Raw genomic sequence first — 9,163 nt, forward strand, 5'->3', positions numbered from 1 at the left:
TGTTGGGAGCCACCCAGAGTGCTTGGGAAACCCATCCAGATAGGCAGGGTATAAATAATGAATTTATTATTATTATTATTATTATTATTATTATTATTATTATTATTATTATTATTATATTTACAGATGTCAGCAGGTTTTGGCACAGGCATTGGGTGTATATCCAGTATCGACCAACCCGCTGCTGGTTGATTATCTGGCAGATTAATCAAGGTTAAGAACCACCCTATGACGTTCATCAAATTGGGGCAACTCCCCAAGATCACCATTTTGTGAGTGCTTTAGCCCATAAGCCTCTGTCTGGGCATCTGGACAGAAGCTCCTCCCCTGAATCCCCTTAACAGGATACCTTGATTCCTTGGTACAGCGCCCCGTTATCAAATATGATTCCAGGGTGCCAAATCACCCAGCCTCCCAGTTGCAACATCATGTGCTGCCTTGCCCTGTGAAGTTTCTTCCATACATGGTTGACTTGTACTAGTTCCGTGGCTCCCCAATAGTTCTGCCATTCCAGACGTTCTGACCGCACCATTGTCACTAGTGAGTGTGTTACGTGCAGTGCCTAAAGGTCCACTGCTGCTGCAATGGTGAGGTCAATGCCTTTCCGGCACTCCTGACTGAACGATCTGAGCATCCAGCAGGCCCACCACTGTGATGTGAGATGTCAGAAAAAGGCATCAAGCTGTCCCACATAATACCACTCCAGCCAAGCCATGTTAAATGTCCAAACCAGCGTGTTGGCCCTACCATGTCAATTTACAACATAGCAGTGCCCAATACCCAATGCTGTGGCCTCAGATCCACACTCCCTTGTGTGCCGCACCAGAAACAAGGCCATCAACAGGAAGGATTAAGTACTGAGGCTATTTCAGGTCAAATCTAACTCTTGTAGGTGGAGGAGCACCAAGAGCCTCCATCTGAAAGCTGTGGTGGCTTCCCCACTGTGGAACAAATGAGCAGCATAATTCATGGGGTTATCACTGCAGGTGAGGAGAGCCTTCCTTAAAACTCCTGTGAATTGACTCTTGGTTAAATGAGCTTCATTGGTGTGGATGAGGCAGGGCCTGTGGCCCTTCTGGCCAGAAACCACTTGGTGTTGACCACAGGGCAAGTTTCAGCATGAGGAGAGGCTTTCATAGACAGCATGCCCCCCCCCTTGCCAAACTGGTTGGTCTTAGAAACCTGGACCCACACCCTCAGGGAAGTCTTAGCAAGCTGTAGGTCACTTAGTAGGCATAGGGAGAGTAGGAGAGCTGACCATGAACTCCCCAACTTGGAGAGGCCCCCCAAAATGAGAGGGAGCAGGCCACACAAAAAAGCTTGGTCTCATATTCTGACCAGCAGATGGTGTCCAGTACTCCCCATAAGTCCCTAAAGAGGTCACATGTAATTGGTCTCCTAGTGTCTGGGGCTAGAGAGTGGTACCACTGCCAACCCTCGAGCAGCCTGACTACATGGAAGTAGTTGCAGAGGGCAGGTCTTGATGGCTAACCCTAGTTCCTTAAGAGAGACAAGGTATTGCAGAACATCCTCGTCCTATGTGACCCAGGCCTGCCCCACGTGCAGCCTAAATGTTTTAAAGGAAGCCCAAGCCCTGGATTATGGATTATAATACTCCCTGCATCATGGTGTGCTTCCAAGTGCCCACAGATCCACGGGAAAATGCTCTGGCTCCAGCTGAGCCCTGAATGCCAGAGCCTGAAAGTGATCCTTCTGAAACTGAGACAGAGCATCCGCTATGCTGTTATCGAGGCCTGGAACAAAACTGGCTGAAAAGCCAGCAAACACTGAACCCTATGAATCGAGTCAAGCGTGGTGTGCGCGCATTTCCATGTGTTGCCCTCTATAAAACCTATTGACACATACTTTCCTACACACTAATCACGCTATCGTGCCTATAAAAATTAATAATGCAATAAACGTTAAGTGGTTATGAGTCAGACCAGACTCTAAGAACGAGAAATGTTTAGTAGTTGTGTGTTTCCTGCTCCATAACAACTTACTTAGGCTGCACTCCTGTATACAATTACCTGGGAATAAGCACCATGGAAATTAAAGGGGCTTGCTTCCGAGTAGACAGGTATAGGATTGTTATAGTGTTGTCCTGCTCAGCACATTGAGCCCCCGTCAAATGACAATGCTACAATGGCATTCCTCATCCAGATCCCCTGTAATTCACATCTTACATCCAGCCATTTTAAACTTACCGGTACTTAAAATCATGATGTATCCCATGTCCTATCATCATGAAATGGTGGACTCACATTATTTGTGTTTACATTCACCAAATGTAATAAAACTATATCACGCTTTAATAAATTTATCTGATTTTGGCACAGTGTGCTACTCTGATTTCATGAGTTGATTTTTCCATATATGTTATATACCATATCTGATCGTGCTAATAGCTTAAGGTTGCTTGCTTCAAATCTTTCCAAAACCAAAGATTACTGTCTGCTTCTTCCTCTTTAACCAGTTACAAGTCTATTAAAAAAACGAAGATCATGGCAACTGGTCCCATCACCTCCTGGCAAATAGAAGGGGAAGAAATGGAGGCAGTGAGAGATTTTACATTCTTGGGCTCCATGATCACTGCAGACGGTGACAGCAGCCACGAGATTAAAAGACGCCTGCTTCTTGGGAGAAAAGCAAAGACAAACCTAGACAGCATCTTAAAAAGTAGAGACATCACCTTGCCAACAAAGGTCCATACAGTAAAAGCTATGGTTTTCCCAGTAGTGATGTATGGAGGTGAAAGCTGGACCATAAAGAAGGCTGATCGCCGAAGAATTGATGCTTTTGAATTAAAGTGCTGGAGGAGACTCTTGAGAGTCCCATGGACTGCAAGAAGATCAAACCTCTCCATTCTGAAGGAAATCAGCCCTGAGTGCTCACTGGAAGGACAGATCCTGAAGCTGAGGCTCCAATACTTTGGCCACCTCATGAGAAGAGAAGACTCCCTGAAAAAGACCCTGATGTTGGGAAAGATGGAGGGCACAAGGAGAAGGGGACGACAGAGGACGAGATGGTTGGATAGTGTTTGCAAAGCTACCAGCATGAGTTTGACCAAACTGCGGGAGGCAGTGGAAGACAGGAGTGCCTGGTGTGCTCTGGTCCATGGGGTCACGAAGAGTCGGACACGACTAAATGACTAAACAACAACAACAACAAAGTCTATAACAGGAGCTGTGCTCCCATGGCTGCTAAATTTGCTCAGCAACCTTCGACAAGAAACTATGTCAAAAGCTGTTTTGAGAGTCCAAGTTGATCATGTCTATGAGTTCAACCTTATCCACATGCTTTACATCATTTTCTATGAACTATGAAAGGTTACTAGGGAAAGGCTTGGGTTTGCGGAAGCCGTAATGATGATGATTCTTCATTCTTCATTTATTTATTTGTGCGTCACTTCCCACATAATGTCCTGAAGACACTAACAGCAATAACAATAATTACAAAATAATAACTCCGTTTCCAAAACGTTATACCAAAATAAAATCCTCACCTCTAACTGACCTGCATTATATATAAGTTGGGACCTTTTCGATCGTATCAGTAGCAATCAGTTGTACATGCCAATTTATCTCTACCCACAACTTTGGTTAAATAAAATGCAAGTTCATTTATTTTAAACATTTATACCCTGCCTTGCATAAGTGAGCCCAAGGCAACTGACAACCTAAGTTAAAACAATGACTTAAATGCATCTGCGTGTAGGCATGCAATTTGGCAATGCCAAATGCATCTACGTCACGCTGCAATTTGGCAATGCCAGCTGAGCAGCAGGAATGACTCCTTTGTCACGGAGAGGCCATGACTTGTAAAGGATCAGGTCTTCTAACCTCTGCAGGGATGTGGAATGGTTTGATTAGGATGTCCAGCTTGCAGAGCCTGGAAGATCCAACTGGTTTTCAGAATGCCTTTGAGGGGTTTTCTGCTGGCTGTCCTGTTAAAGCCCCAGCTGGCTTCAGACGGGGGAAATGAGTCAAACCATAATAATCATGAGAGCCCTCAGTAGCATGTTCCTGCCTCAGGAGCACCACGCTGACTCTTTCTCTGTGATATGCTGGTGTTAGGTAGCCACGTGCAGGAAGTTATTTTGGTTTTTAACTTTAATGTAAGGGAGCACATCCCGAAATATAAGCTTTAGCAACTAATCCACACCTAATGACCCACCTAAGTGGTACTCAGAATATCACTCAAGAAATCACTCAAGATATCCCTCAAGTAATTAAGGAACAAAAGAAGAAAAGGCACACTAACCTGGGAACTTCCTCTCTGCCCAGAACGTTGGAGGCTATACACCACACCCCCTCAACAGTATTTATAGGAACTCAAACACTGAGATCCTGCTCTGTTCCAGTAACAAGAAGCCGAAAGCACCAGCCTGAAGATGACGAGTGAGACCTCGTCGAAACGTCGCCTAGACACCCCAACTCTTACACGGGAAGACACCCGAAGACACCAAAACCTGCATTCCTGTACCCGTGAAAATCTACGAAAGCATATATATATATATATATATATATATATATATATATATATATATATATATATATATATATATATATATATATATAATATCCTGCCCTTGAACCTGAAGGTTCCCAGTGTGGCTTGCAACATATCAGAAAACACATAATCAGCATAATAAGTTTTCATTCAAAATAAACCCTTTCTAAATAAATAAAACAGTGATTCAACATTCCAGGGGAGGGCGAGAGAGAGAGAGAGAGAGAGAGAGATGAGTACTTTTAATCAGTTCCCCCTATAAGCCTGAAGTATAAGCTTACCTGGCTCTTAGCTTATTTTCAGAGCTGGAAACTTCTAAACAAATCAAGAGGGGAATTATTTTTATTTTTATTATTATTATTATTATTATTATTATTATTATTATTATTATTTAAAAAATTGCTTTAACTACTTACACAGCTGATCTGGAAAATAAAAAAACATGTTCATACCTGCATATAGATGCTGTCTGCTACTGCTGCCACCTGGCAGATTATAATATGGAGCGGTTCTTTTACATCAGAATCACTAGAGTTCACATCAGCCTCCTAGAATTTAAAAGCAATCAATACAGCTTATTTTGTTTTTACAGAAGTGCTTTCCCAGGTTTCTCTGTAGAAATGGCATCCCACAAATTCACAATTCCTTCCCTGATTGGCTAAGGGTTTCAAATCCTTTGTCTGTTGGTCCACAATGGGCCACCACCATTAAAGAAGATTCGCATGACCACCACCACCCAAAAGTGCATGTCATGGTGGTCCTCAGGGGCAGGACTACTGACGTGGGACATCTGAGGCAGGACATCATGTGACATCACCTGTCAAACCCTAGGAGACCAATCAAACCCTAGAGGGCGTGTGATTATGTTATATTCCTTCACCACCAGCTTGAGGAAGTAGTAAATAAACTGGGCTGTGACATGACATGACATCACTGCATCATGTATTCCTTTGCCCTGTTTTGCTATTGGCTACCACATGGTGATGTCATATCCCTTGTTTCCACTAATGTATGTCCCATGAACAGTGGCCGAGGAAGCCGCTCGGGCGCCTGGGGCAGTGCGCCCAGGGGGAGGGTGTGCCGCCCATAGGGGCAGGGCACAGTGGCGGAGGAACCCTCTCTGGCACCCGGGGCAGGACACCTAGGGATGGGGCGAACTGCTCTGTGATGCATGCACGATATCTGTATGGACTGCGCATGTGCAGCATCCTGTATGGACTGTGCATGCACAGCAGCTCATACGGTCGCTGCGCATGAAAGCGGTGCCCATATGGACTGCGCGCGCACTCAGCCGCTCTACAGCTGGGGAGAGGCAGGAGCCATCTTGTCACACACACCCTGAGTCGCACCAGGGGCGGCCTGCCTCTTCTGCCCCCCACTTCTTATACCCCTGGCGGGGCGCACCACAAGTCCTCCAGAGTCTGCCTGACTCCTCCCACTCAGCCGCCCTACAGCTGGGGGAGAGGCAGTGGGTGGGCTGTTTGGGCAGCGTGGAGCCTGCATGTGCCCAAGCCACTGCTTCTGTCCCAGGAGAGACGCATGGCTCAGAGGCACTGCAGGCCCCACGGTGAGTGCCGCCCGGCATTTTGTCACCCCCTCAGTGGTGACACCTGGGGCAGCCTGCACCTATCGCACCCCCCTTCCTCCGCCCCGTCCATGCAGAGGAAGGAGAACAACGTGCATGAACCTGCATTTTTGGTCGTGTCTAATCCCAGCCTTCGTAACAAAGAACAGTCCAAACAATTCTTGTGAGTGATGAAAGGCAAAGGGGGTAAAAATATGTTCCCATCAGGGCAAACCTCTCCAAAACTAATACACAATTGTGGCAGCTTAATCCTTTCAGAGACCACACTACTGTGTAGCCTGCACTTAGTTTCGATAACACAGCTTCTATCACCTCTTTGTGGTATGTTTACTTTAAAGGGGACCCAAACATCCGCGTTTTGAATGAATCAATTGTGTTAACGTGCGGAGAGTGCTTTTGCTTTTTAATCGCATCACGCTGCCTAAAGACATCAAGCTCTGATAAAAATTGTGAAATCGCTGCTTCCTCATGTGTTATTTTCATGGTTCAGGCTAACCTGTTCCCTTCACTCCCTCTCAGGCAACCTGATATGTGAACAAACACTTATCTCTGATGTTGTTTTTGCCTCGTAGCAACAAATATCCAAGACACAAAAAAAGGAAGCCTATGTACGATACTGAAATTGCTTTAATCTAATTTGATTATTGGGCATTAGATGACTTGCACTCCATCTGCTCTTTACAATTAAGCAGTACCATACTACTTTAAACAGCTTCTGCCAAAGAACCCTGGGAATTGTAGTTTGCTAAGCGGAGCCTAGGACTTTCCGATCAGAAGGTTGGCGGTTCGAAACCCCGCGACGGGGTGAGCTCCGGTTGCTCGGTCCCGGCTCCTGCCAACCTAGCAGTTCGAAAGCACGTCAAAGTGCAAGTAGATAAATAGGTACCACTCAAGTGGGAAGGTAAACGACGTTTCCGTGCGCTGCTCTGGTTCTCCAGAAGTGGCTTAGTCATGCTGGCCACATGACCCAGAAGCTGTACGCAGGCTCCCTCGGGCAGTAAAGCGAGATGAGTGCCACAACCCCAGAGTCGGTCACGACTGGACCTAATGGTCAGGGGTCCCTTTACCTTTACCTTTTTAAGGGTGCTGAGACTTGTTAGGAAACCCCTATTCCTCTCACAGAGCAGCAATTCTCAGAGTGGTTTGACCATCAATACCTCTTTCCCAAGAACTCTTGGAACTGAGTACCAGCAACTCATTCTTTGCCAAATCAGGTCCCCCCTTAAAGAGGGCATGTATTGTGGTGAGACCTGGAAAATCGACACCATGTGTTGTGGGTGGGTATGATTGGTCAGCCACAACACCTAATTGGTAAGTCCCTCAAAGCTGGGTGCAATCTGGCCAATGGGATGCAGTCCAAACGGTTTGAGGGACCTATTTATGCCCATGCGCGTGATCTAGAGCTTCCTCTTTCGGCACGTGCATTCGGAACACCCGCCCACCTTTCCCTATTTTTAGGGCTTTGCACTAGACCTTGCTATGCCATCATGTGTTGTCTTTTGTTGGGACAGGGGCATGGCAGGAATTTTCCCCATGTGGCTGATTGGCTGTTGCCATTTGGGTTTCGCCTGCCGCGTAGCAAATGGTCAAAACTTGTAAGGTTGCTGATAGACTCTGGTTCAGGTGATAGGGATTGGGAAAACGCTCTCGCCATCCCTATGTGAAGGGTATTCCATTAAAGGAACACAGGGACTCGATGGTTTGGTCAATGCCTGAGAGAGGGTTGTGCCCGTGCCTGAGTCCAGGGGGACAATTGGGTGGCGGAATTAGCCTGTTCCCGGCTTTCTGCTTATCCAGGTGTTCACCCTTGGCTGACCTATGCTGGAACCCTGAGTCAGCGCTACCTGCATGGCAGGGAGCTAGTCAAAGCAGAGCCTATGCAACCAGTCACTTTCTGTAATCAATAAAGTTGTGGCCTAAATTCTGCCAAAAACCAAAACCAAAATTTGAGTCAAGTGTGAATTTATTTAGGGGTGAAGTTTCTGGGTCTGAACACGCAAAAAGAAAAAAGCAACGAAACCAAAAAAGCACACTGTTGTAGGCTACCTATCACGTAGCAGAAGGAAGTATAGTTACTACCCACTAAAGAGGTTATGTTTATGTAATGCAAAAATAGTTAGGTCAGATAATGTGAAACAGAGTCATCACCCGCTCTGTTTGGAACAGAATATACCAATTAATAGTCAACCCTAGATGAGTACTGGCACTTGATATTCAGTTTAATTTCAATATGTATTAATATATCAACTAATTCTAAACACAGAATACATATTTATGCTTTTACTGCTTTATATTAGCATAACATACACCATGTACTGTAACATTTCTGACTATGGACGACAGGGCGCAATACACATACCTTTCACCATTCTGGGAAAACCCCTTAATCCCAATTTTATTTCATTCTACAAAAAGAAAAACATACACCAATAAATAAATTTTAGAAAGGGGGCACAGGGACACACAAAACATAAAAAGAAATAAAAACTGAGACTCCTTGCGCTCCACGTTACGGCCCCTTTCTGCCCTCTGCCTGCCCCTCAGAGCTAGAACCTGCTGTACGTTTGAAAAATTAATATATACTATTCATTGTATTGAATTGTAGATTTTAACAAAAGTAGCTCATAAAGTTCAACGAAAACAGTAGAAGACCCTGTTGATTGCCAACACCAGTTACTCAAATCAGTTTTGTGCTTGTCCATATAACTCCACTCTGTAAAAGTTGCTGCCTAGAGCAGCTACTACTATGCTATAAGATCCCCTGTCCTGTGATATCATATATGGTATGTATGGTTGTTGACGGTTTTTATATTAATTTTGCTGTAAAAATGGGTGAGATTACGATATTGTATTTTTTTTTGCATTACCTAGAGTTTGTACTACTGATGAAGCCTAGGACAGCGAAACAAGGCTAATATTCCGGAAATCCTTGTCTTAGACTCTGTGAAAGGATTCTGTGGAACTGCAACAACCTTTTGTGTGGATTGTTAGACTCTGTGAACAGACAGGTGGAATAGACATTTTCACATATATGGACCTTATGCACAAACTGATTAGAGAATGAAC

Source organism: Podarcis liolepis (genome assembly GCF_965112155.1).
Source record: "Podarcis liolepis genome assembly, chromosome: 2".
NCBI lineage: Eukaryota > Metazoa > Chordata > Lepidosauria > Squamata > Lacertidae > Podarcis > Podarcis liolepis.